The sequence below is a fragment of the Misgurnus anguillicaudatus genome, chromosome 25 (genome assembly GCF_027580225.2).
Source record: "Misgurnus anguillicaudatus chromosome 25, ASM2758022v2, whole genome shotgun sequence".
Classification (NCBI taxonomy): domain Eukaryota; kingdom Metazoa; phylum Chordata; class Actinopteri; order Cypriniformes; family Cobitidae; genus Misgurnus; species Misgurnus anguillicaudatus.
Window position 1 is genome coordinate 28,305,252 of NC_073361.2, and position 12,050 is coordinate 28,317,301.

The window sequence follows — 12,050 nt, forward strand, 5'->3', positions numbered from 1 at the left end:
ACGCTGGCACATCACAGGACCGGAGGAAGATGAGAAGTTGTAGTTTAAATGTGCATATTTTTTATTTTTCTTGCAAAAAATGATAATCGTTTCGCTGGATAGGACCCTTATGCCTTGTTTGAGATCGTTTGGAGTCCTTTGAAGCTGCAATTTTGAACTGCATTAAAACTGTTAAGTGTTGGAGTCCATTAAAGTCCATTGAAATTAGAAAAATCCTGGAATGTTTTCCTCAAAAAACATAATTTCTTCTCAACTGAACAAAGATCAACATTTTGAATGACATGGTGGTGAGTGAATTATCTGGATTTTTTTTAAAAAATGGTCCAATCCTTTAAGAAACTACTGTGACAGGAAAAACTTTTACATATGCTATTATGATGCTCAAAGATGAGTTTAAGTGATAAAATTATCGACTACATGAGGACTTTAAGATTTTGCATGATGACCAGCTAAATTAAAACAGCAACTTCTTACTGAACATTTAGTTTCAAGATTAGCAAGGAACTTTTCCATTGTTTTGCAATTTCTTTAAATCTTTGAAAACTGCCAATTCACAGTTTCATGTGTCACAATATTGGGAAAATATAATATATAGAGCAGTGGTGGCCAGTGACTTCAGAGTGTCGTGTTTGTTGCCCGTCATGTCAAAATATGTGCTTGTTGCCTCATGTGAACCATGTGCATCATGCCTCTTGTCAAAATATGTGCCTGCTACACACGCGTCAAAAGTGTTTATGATAAAAAGAGAGGCTCACAAAATTCAATTGCTCTTTTAGCAGGCATTAACTTAAGGAAAATGTGCATAGTGTGCAAATACAGATACTGTATGAACAGTGAGATGACATTCACAGTTTCGCATTTAAAGAATTTGTCACAATCAAGGTCAATGACTTGAGATTCAAATTGCATTGCTCAAGTATACAAAATGTCATGTTTGTTTAACACTGGCAAAGAGTTTTATAACAAGTTCATATTAAAAATAAGACTCCTCCAAATATTCTAATACTAAACAGACTAATAGTCAAAAAGATATGGAGGTTCAGTTAAAAACATGTAAATTAGATCTTTAAAAGAGAAAAACTGGTTTGTTAACTTGAGGTTTTATCTTCTTCAAAGACTAGTAGGTTTAGGGCAATAAAATGGTTTTTAAAAAAGTGTCTATGGTGACTGCTCAATTCTTAAGAGTACATCTATGATCTTAAGCTGACAGCTGTGATACTGATATCTCAGTTTAACCTGTCATACATACTCACAATATATCAGTTCATGTACCCAAAAGGTTTGTATGAAATTTTAAATTAAATTAATCTTTGGTCCATGATCATTTAAAGCAGTGCTCAAATTGAGGGGGGGCTGGGGAATCCGGGACCCCCCATAAGGTATTTTATTTTAGAAAAGATAATGCTGACAAACCAGTTTTTTTGTTTGTTTGTTATGAAATGTAAATTCTGATCTAGTTTAAGGGTGCGTCTCATTTCTCTGTCTTACCCCTTCCCCTTACCCCTTCACCTCGGTTTTGCGCTTTCATGTGAGGCGAAGTGGTGTCTCAATTCTCAGTTTGATCAAGGCCTAGGGCCAAGGTGTAGGGATTGATACATAGCCCTTGAAACGAAGTGTGATAAGGAGCACACTTGAAAGAGAGGGGTAAACGTTAACGTAGGAATATCTCAGGAGAGCCGGCATCAAGACGTTTTATTGATGAATGTCGAACTGTCAAGGAGTCGCACAAAAGAAAGTAACGTTATTTTCTGCATTTTAATTGAGATTATATTATGACACTCATGTTTTATGATACTTTTAATAAAATGTTCAAGCGGTTTTAATTTTAATGTTTTTTGTTTTGAATTGCTAGTTAAGGGGCTAGCTAGCAGCTAAGTTATGCGCTATTTGTTGAGCTCCGCTCAGGCAATCGATACCACAACCTGAGACAACGGCATCTTCTTTGTTTGTCAACGCTTGTCTGTTTACATAGCAGCCAGTTAGCGGCAAGGGAAGGTGACGCAAACGGTAATCGAGTGGTGTCTCATTTTTTAGACGAACGATCTGTCTTACCCCTTTCCCCTTCACTCGGTTTCAAGGGGCAAGGGGAAGACGAAGACAAAGGGGAAGGGGTAAGACAGAGAAATGAGATTGGCCTTAAGTCTCTACATTTTGGATTGCTTTTCGTTTTATCGATGTTACATAAATCATACATTTGCTTTCAAAGGAAGTAATGTGTTGCCATTTTGGGTTTGCTGCTATGTCATGGTGGCGACCCCCCATAAGACTTGATTCAATTCGAGCACTGATTTAAAGAATTATTCCTTCATTTAAATCTCCATTTTACCCTGATTCATGAACATAAGGTGAAAGCCTCATACTTTTAATCCACAAGAATGCAAAAATAATATAGCTTTATAACCACTGTAACAATGAATACACCTATGACTTATTCATTTTACCTCTGCCAGTAGCCATGCCAAATTTGACATCATTAATATTAGTATCAATATTATAAAATAATACACCACAGTGCAACAGACAAAAACCACAAAACACACCTCAAGGGCTTGATAATTCATTTTCAACACTTCAAAAGGTGAACACAAGAGGGCTTAAATTAAGAGATTAGCTTGAATTTGTTCCAACTTGGCATGAATAATGAAGTTGGGCAGGATTTTCCACACAAGCTAAAGTGTGGTTTTGCAATCCAACTCATGCTTAAAGGGCATTTTATCCCAAAATAAAAAATTATACATTAGTTACTCACATCCAACCACCAACGACTTTCTTTGTTCATTAGAACAAACCTAGATTTTAAACTACAAACGAACTACATAATATTTATTTTACGGAGCATACTTAAACAATGCAGTTCCCAGTGAGCAATAGCTATCATTTACTATCGACGTTAACTATAAATTAGATTTAGTTCAGCTATGAGTAACCATTTCTAGCAAAAAAAATCACTTGCTAGGTATGATATTCCATCATGTATGTAAAGTCAACAGTGAATTCAAGTCATTGGATTTATTTATTTAATTTGTTTCATTTATTTATTTTGAGCTATGGCAAAACGTCTATCAAATTTTCACTGACAGTCCACATTTTTCCTTGTTTTAGCCTAGATGTCTGGGATAAAGTGTCTTTAAAGGAAAACACCACCTTTTTAAATATTTAAATATTTTTTAATGCATGCACTTGATCTTTGTACAGCGCGTCGTGAATGTGTTGGCATTTAGCCTGGCCCCATTTGTTCCTTGGGATCCAGACAGGGATACATTTAGAAGCCACCAAACACTTCCATGTTTTCTCTTTTTAAAGACTGTTACATGAATAGTTACACGACACAAAATAATATGTGGTGATTTTTTAAGCAGAAAAAAACGAGAACTATATTGTATGGCAGAAGAGCACTTAGTTTGCAGCACTTCGACCTTGGGCGGAGTAATATTGATGGAAGTTTGAGTGAGAGGAAAGAGTAGTCAGGAATGATGATGTTATTGCGCGCCGAGGTCGAATTAATGCAAACTAAGTGCTCTTCTGCCATACAATATAGTTCCCATTTTTTATCCGCTTAAAAAAATCGTCACGTTTTATTTTGTGTCACCGTACTTACTCATGTACCAGTCTTTAAATAGGGAAAACATGGAAGTGTTTGGTGGCTTCTGGATTCGTCCCTGTTTGGATCCTAGAGAGTGAATGGGGCTGGGCTAGGTGCTGACACATTCACGGCGCGACGTACAAAGATTAAGTGCACGCATTAAAAAAAAAAAAATAGGGGTATGTATTAATTCATCTGGGTTGAGGTAGGAACATAGTAAAATATTGAAAAACGGTGGTGTTTTCATTTAAAATGCTGGGTTCACTCCATTACTCTCATGTTGTTGATTTCACAGCTGTTTTCCCCAATACTCATTATTTATAAGTAAACGTCCTAAAGCCGTGTTAAGTACGTAGTAAAAAAAGAGAGGGTGGAGATGAGGCGGCAACCATCCACTCCCATTGTAATCAAACCCTAACAACGCTTTTAAGAAAAAACATGTTTTAAACAAAGAAAGTCATTATAAGTCAGTTAAACAACATGACTGAGTAAATGGTGATAAAATGTCAGTTTTGGGTGAACTATTGCTTTAACTAAGGTGAAACAGAGTGCACTGGTTTGTTTCCAAACTGGAATATCCTTGCTTCTGTGGAAGGCAAACAAGCTTACTGGATTTTATTCAATTGTGTCCATAAAGCATAATTTCAGACAAAGCATTCCAATCGGACCGAGACTGCAAAAAACTATTCTGCAAATAGAAATTCAATCACAAGGTGAAAACCTCAACTGGTAAATTATAAAACGGTCAATGACGGAGTAACCCTGCAAATATATACTTACTAGTTCACTAGTGGCCCTCAGTTTAACCACATGAAAGAGATGTTTGGGAGTTATTTATAAATCCCACTGATTCAAAGTTAAAAAAAAAAAGTTTGGGATTGGACATTATGGTTTACTAGCCTGGTGGTTAAAGATTTGGACTGGTAAACCTGAGGATTTTAGGATCATTCCCTAAAATGGTTATTTCATGAGCTATCACTACACTGTAAAACAATTCTGTACAATCTTGGAAATTTTTCAGCAATATTTCATATTACATGTTAAAAGATGCTTTTCCTAGTAAATTGACAACAATAAAAATATTTCCAAAATTGCAAAATTCCTCGGAAAACCATTCCACAACTTTGCCATTTCATCCAATAGAAAGTTTCTGAATGACACAGTCTTGGACAGTTTAGATGCTCACGATGGGAGGATACTGACATTTAATTACTTAATCAAAGTCACAAGACAACGCCACGCTGCTTTTGAGATCAACATACCAGCAAACACACCATTTCTCAAGTTAAGAAAATATACACAAACACAAAGGGAACGACATGGGTTGACTGGGAGATTTTTGTACAACTGTGGACTTTTTACTGTTGACTTTGCAGTTTGCCATGATACAAAATGCTGACTCTTGAATTTCACTTCCAGCTGTTGTTTATGCCAGAAATTAAGCATTGCATTCAAACAGGTTAGCATTTTGATGAAAATAATGCTCATAAATAATAATAAAAAATGCGTACACGAGTACACACAGAAGACGTTCAGATCAAAACGATAATAAAACATATGCGGCCACGAACCTACATCCTTGTCATTTTTAGATAACTTTACAAAACTGTCAAAATTATTCTGATGAATGACCAACAAAAGCTAGAACATTACATACGTGTATATAGATAAAAAAATAAACTCAACTGAATAGACATTAAAATTTAAAAGGAAAACAAACGCTAAAAGAAGTAAAAATGAACACCACTAGCCACAAGCAAATAAGCATGCGTATCCAAATACAAGACCATTAAAGCTTACCACAATGTGCGTTACTGGAGAGAAGCTGGTGTTGACATCTTAGTGCAAAGCCACCAGCCACTGTATAAAGAGAGTCAGCGACAGAGAGAGAGAAAAGAGAGAAAGAGAGAGAGAGAGAAATGAGCGAGACGTTACAGAACGCTATTTATCTGCCTCCACTAACTCCAGCAGCGATGGGTAAATCTCTTCCTCTGCTGGATTATTTCCTCTCGAGACCTCTGACAGCCAGCCATGTGACCGCCAATAAACAGTGAGTCAGCTGTGACACACATCCACAAAAAATAAACCTGTACACACGCACACACACACACACACACACACACACACACACACACCTATAACAACACTCCATACACCTTAAATGTAAAAAAAAATGTTTATACCACGAGGCTGTTGAATGCTTTATTCTGATTGGTTTAGAAATGTTCCACAGGTATGCATTATTTTTCAATAACCGCACACCTTATCTGTCAAATGTCTTAAAATAACAAAAAGAGCAATGTTTGTGGTTTAAGTGGAAAAATTTATGACTGGCCATTTAATTATTTGAAAATAGTAACCATGGTATAAGCGAAGTAATTGACGATGGACCTTTGAATTATTTGAAAATAGTGCACACCCACCTCGTGCTGCATTACCACCTAAGGTGTGCATTATTTTAAAAAAAAATTACAACGACCTGTCGTCCATTATTCAGCTTATACCACAGTCCTTATACCACCCCTTATACCGGACCTGTGGTAACCGTAGTATAAGCCGAATAACTGACAACGGGATGTTAAATTATTTGAAAATAGTGCCCACCTTGTGCCGCATTACCACCTAAGGTGTGCATTATTTTCGAATAATTCAACAATTGGTTGTCTATTATTCCACTTATACCAGAGTTAGCACAGACATTGCTCTGGTGGCTATTTTAAGACATTTGACAGGTCAGGTATAAGCGGTGGTATAAGGAATGAACAGTGGTATAAGAATGGCTGTGGTAACCGTGGTATAAGCAAAATAATTGACGCCGGCCGTTGAAATATTTGAAAATAATGCATTGCACCCACCTCGTGCTGCATCACAATTCAACAACTCATCGGCAATTATTCCTTACATACTTAAGTATTAAAGTAAGTACTAAAATAGTAGTAAAATTTCTAGATACTACAATGTTTGTAGTAAAATATTCAATTGTACTACAGTATTTACCACAGTTTTCCAATTTACTATAGTTACTACTAAAGAATACTATAGTACACAAGTGTTGCAATTACTATGATATACTACTACTATACTTAATTTACGACAGACGGTTTCAGCAGTAACAACATAAACACGCGGCTTTCGTGGTCATCACGTAACTTCCGGTAAACTCTGTTAAGAATAAATAAAGTCCTTTTAAAGTAGTTTATTTATATAACAAGCAAAATAAACAACACACAGATAGATTACACAGGAACCCAAAACATTAGTTATTTTCGACGAGGTATTTGTTTAAGAGTTCAATAGTCAGACCATTAAACAAAAAGAAACCGGAAGCTTATCGCGATGAAACTGTCTATAGAAGGTTGTAAGCGTTATAATGGTTACGTGCCTAGAACGAAGTTACGTCCAGTCTGTGCTTGTTTATCCATTTGGCTAGCGGCTAAACTGACCTCTTAAACAAATATCTTTTTGAAAATAAAAAACGATCGGTTTTCTAAAAACAAGGAGAGACGGCGAGCTTTTGCTGTGCAAAAGAGATTCGGCACTTTGAAAGCCAGGCAACAATTCAAGGATCTGCAGCTAAAATTGTACATTAATTTTTCACAGTAAAATTACGGTAGCTCATTATCAGTGTTTTTTACCTTTATTTATCCTGGAAGTCCCATTGGGATCAATGATCTTTTTAACAAGACAGACCTGGCCAAGGTAGCAGCCATACAAACTCAAATATGTACTACTAATTGACACATTTCAGCTATGATTTTAAATTAAGTAATTTACTTATTTAGTTTGCTTGTTACCGTTGACACCGTCTAGTAGCTAAATATTAAAGTACACTACAGTATTTTCTTATGTGGTTTAAAGGTGCGAGCACTACTAGAGGACAAAGTGTTTCTTCTTAACGACGTCATATTGCCTAATCTATTTCGGTGGGGACTGACTGTTACCGTAGATACGGTAGCATCCTGTTTCATACCAGAATAAACAGTACTGACAGTATATCATAACAAAAAAGCTTTAACGCTTGGATAACTTGAAGCTTAATTTAAATAGATAATTTCTATAGCAATGGTTTAACACGCTTCATACACGAGTGGCCATGAATGGGTTTGACAAACAGTGTTGTTAAAACACAAAATTGTCTTTGCTTGTGGGCTGATATTCTGATTTACAGCCTTATGCAAACCTATAGTGTTTGGTATTAGGGAGGTTAATATTAATGTTCAACTTGCTTGTATTTGTCCGAGTAGACTACGGTATATTTATCGGGTCACTTATCAGGCACAGAGAGAAAAGTCATCCGGGGTCACAGCATTCAACTTGATAGATATACTGACTGTACCAGACAACCAATAAAACCAGACACACCCATATGAGCAATTCCAGCGTCATGGATAGAGATGAAAAGGTAGAATTTTACATCATTGTTGTTATAGTGACTAAAATCACAACGGTTATCAATAATATAATGGTTTTGTGAACAATTTCTAAATTGAGAAGTAAAAAGTACTGATGATACATCAAATAAATAACATGAACAATTATCTCACGACCCCAAATGTGTCATGATTAATGTTAATCTAGTTCAGATAAAACCAAAGTGAGTAAAACAGATTTTCATATAAACACAGGACAAATCAGCAAGTCTGTTTCTGTATGTTGTAAGAAATTTGGTGTACTTTATGACCCAGGAGAGAGCTGCACAACACCTGTGCTCACAGTGATTGCAGAAGAAACATAGGAGATTTAAACTCATCAGATCACATAATTTTAAACGATAGTTCACCCAAAAATGAAAATAATGTCATTAATGACTCACCCTCATGTCGTTCCAAGCTCGTAAGACCTCCGTTCATCTTTGGAAACACAGCTTAAGATGTTTTATATTTAGTACAAGAGCTTGCTGACCCTTCATTGAAAATCTACATACGGTATACTGTCCATGTCCAGAAAGGTAATAAAAACATCATCAAAGTAGTCCATGTGACATCAGTGGGTCAGTTAAAATGTGTTGAAGCATCGAAAATACGTTTTGGTCCAAAAATAACGACTTTATTCAGCAACTTCTCTTCAACATCTGTTGTGAAGTGCATGCGCGAGACAAAAGTCACGTGACTGCAGTGTCGCGTATGACATGTAATCCTTAGACATGTTTGCAAAGTTTTTTTTTCAAACTTATAGCGTGCGTCTCTGTCAGACTGTAAACAAAGCAGGCGCACAAAAAAAACAGCTGGGGCGCACCAGATAACACGTCAGCCGCGTCACTGCAGTCACGTGACTTTAGACTTGCGCCTGCGCTTCACAACAGACGTGGAAGAGAGACAATGCCGTCGTAATTTTTGTTATTTTTTCGAAGATGAACGGAGGACATGTGGGTGAGGGATGACATTATTTTCATTTTTGGGTGTAAAATTTGATAGAAATGATGTTATCTGTCTAAAGAAATATTAAGTAAGCATATCTCAGTACAACTGGATTTCCCTAAATGTAAACATTTTGGGGATTTTAATTCAGTCAGTGAATCACTGTCTTCGCAAACACATGGGAGCAGAAGTGAATGAATGTGTTTGTCTCACGTTATTGCTTAAATTGGTTGATGCTGGACAGTGGTTTGAGGCGTGACACTGGCACAGTTAACCAATCATTCAAAAAAAATGACACTGTAACACTAACTGTTGGACACTTTTTGCGTGGTTAACCATTAAACTCGTAATCCTTACATCTGTAGTTATGGATGATTAAAATATACATATTGTAGAGAATGCATTTATTATTAATATAATGAACCACCCATTTATATTTTCTAAATTTGGTAAAAACTTCATACACAGCTTTTAATGAAGTACATTACACTACTTGTTAATTTCATCAATTCATCATTTGGATACTAGATCAAGTGCGTACAAAGCGCTCAACCCTGAAAATCTGACTGAAGTCAAAGTTGCCATACGTCTACTATTTGTTTGAAGGATGTGTGAGTGTATACCAGCGTGACAATGTGTCAGTGGGCATGTGTGTTCACAGGGGAATCACATGGACTTGAGCTTTATATGCCTAAAAACCAAGAATTAAAACTTTAGTGTCCTTCAAAGCTTGGGGTTTTACAAAATCCCCCCAAAAATGACCTTACCCACACAAAGAGGTCACTGACCAATCCAAGATGTCTGGTTTGGGGGCCAGTTGGACCTGTTCTGGTACCACAGAGTTTTACGAATGAATCCATACAAATCAGAGATCCTTTGATCTGTCCACTAGACTAAGAGAGTCTTCCACAGCAGTCTGGAATAATCTAACTTAATGACAATGACAATGACAATGACAATTTATTTATATAGCACAATTTAAAACAACAGCTGTTGACCAATGTGCTTTCCAAATAGATAAAATGACAGATAAAAGACAAAAGAGAAAATAAGATAAAAACACATCAATAGATAAAAAACACAGGAAAAAAAAATAAAATAAATAAAATAAAGTAAAGTAAAATCACATTAATTTAAATTTTCATCAAAGGCTTTTGAGAATAAATAAGTTTTGAGTCTGGATTTAAAAGTAAGGAGAGATGGAGCCTGTCTTAAGCTAACAGGTAAGCTGTTCCAAAGCCTTGGAGCCACACTGTAAAAAGCTCGATCTCCCCTACACTTTAGTCTCGATTTTGGAGTATGTAACAGAGCCTGGGTAGACGATCGAAGAGATCTTGGAGGGTTATATTCAGTTAAAAGATCAGACAAATAGGTAGGTGCTAAGCCATTTATGGATTTATAAACTAGAAGTAATACTTTAAATTCAACTCTGAAAGGCACGGGAAACCAATGTAGTGAGCGTAAAATAGGAGTAATATGCTCCCTCTTTTTTACGCCACACAAAAATCTTGCTGTTGCATTTTGGACAATTTGTAGGCGGGACAGTGTTTGCTGACTAATCCCCAAGTAAAGTGAATTGCAATAGTCAAGCCTAGATGAGATGAAAGTATGAATTAATTTCTCAAGGTCCCTAAAGGAGAGGAACGGCTTTGCTTTTGCAAGCAGACGCAGCTGGTAAAAGCAGGTTTTAACAACAGAATTTATTTGGCAATCAAACTTTAGATTATCATCCAGAATAAAGCCCAAATTTTTTACCCAGGGTCTCAGGTAAGAGTTTAACCCTCCTAAATCCAAGTTTTTAGATTTCGATGACTCAGATGGACTAAACACAATGATTTCAGTTTTTGATTCATTAAAAATTAAGAAATTCAAAGAAAACCATGCCTTAACCTCCTCTAGACAAGCTATCAAAGACCCTAAACCTGCAGAATTTTGTTTGACAGGTAAATAAACCTGCGTATCATCTGCATAGCAGTGAAATGATATGCAATGTTTCTTAAAGATGGACCCTAGGGGAAGCATATACAGAGAAAAAAGTAGTGGAGCCAAAATAGAGCCCTGAGGAACCTGTCAAAGTTAATCAAAGTTTCAAGTATGGATGATTAACGATTAATCGCGATTGATTTATATAAAAGTTTTTGTTTACATCATATATGTGTGTGTGAACTGTGTATAATAATTATGTATAAATATGCACACATGCATGTATAATTTAAAGAAAAAATATATATTTAAGTATTAAGTATTAAATATATACATATACAGGGGCGTCGGACTGGGGGTAAAACCAGTACTTATTACCAGGGCCCCAAGGGGAGAGAGGGCCCTTGAAAGTCTGGAATATATTTTATTTTACCTGAATATTTTCATTTCTTAATTTAATTTTATAATGTCAAATGAAATGTAAAGTTAGTGTATTTGCTGAATAACTGTTTGAATATATTTTGTATAAGTAAAAACTATCTAAAGTCTCATGGTTCCACCCCTTGCTAATGCGCCAAATGGTTTAGTCCATCTGCACGCGCATTTTGTTTGTAGTTGAGCATCTGGTAGAGTGCAAACTTCTGCGGTGCGGTTGAAATGTCTTTGTCAAACAAAGCTAAATTGGGCCACCAAAACAGAAAGAAAAAACAGTGGAAGGAAAAAAACAAACTTCCTACTATACTACTTCGCTACATTTTAAATCATACCCGTTACTGAGTAAAGAATATTTTTTTAAAATACAAGGTAATCACGGATGAATGATGATTGATTGATGGGCGGGGGAAAGTGCTAAACTCACAAAAAGAACCATGGAGATGGACGAGACAGGCACGCGCTAATGCAGACCCTCAATTCATTTCTTATGAAATAAACCTCTGGCCATATTTAAGCGACCACTTTCCACTGAGGCGAAACGAGTGTTTCATTCATATGTAAGGTAGGATTTATGCTTATGAGAACGGAATTTCCGGAATTGCATTATCTTCCGAGGTCAATCAGCTTTGCGTCAAGTCAACCACAACTTCAGAATGTCCTCGAAAATGCGCAGGTCATTAGACATTGGAGAGAGAGAGAGAGAGAGAGAGAGAGAGAGAGAGAGAAATAAGAATAAAGGTCTTACATCAGAA

At 36.2% G+C, this 12,050-nt stretch overlaps 1 protein-coding gene across 4 annotated transcripts in view; it reads right to left on the reverse strand.

Annotated features, from left to right (window-relative positions):
• slc4a2b (solute carrier family 4 member 2b) overlaps nucleotides 1-12,050 on the reverse strand; it is a 57,624-nt gene that overhangs the window by 37,947 nt on the left and 7,627 nt on the right. For 2 of the 4 annotated variants that reach the window (XM_073863900.1, XM_073863901.1), the window contains exon 2: nucleotides 5,384-5,443. The exons of 1 other annotated variant lie outside the window; for it this stretch is intronic. The gene's annotated coding sequence lies outside the window, so the exon portion shown is untranslated. Of the gene's footprint in view, nucleotides 1-5,383; nucleotides 5,553-12,050 lie in introns of those variants that run through there. One more of the 4 variants, XM_073863899.1, reaches the window with a different exon arrangement.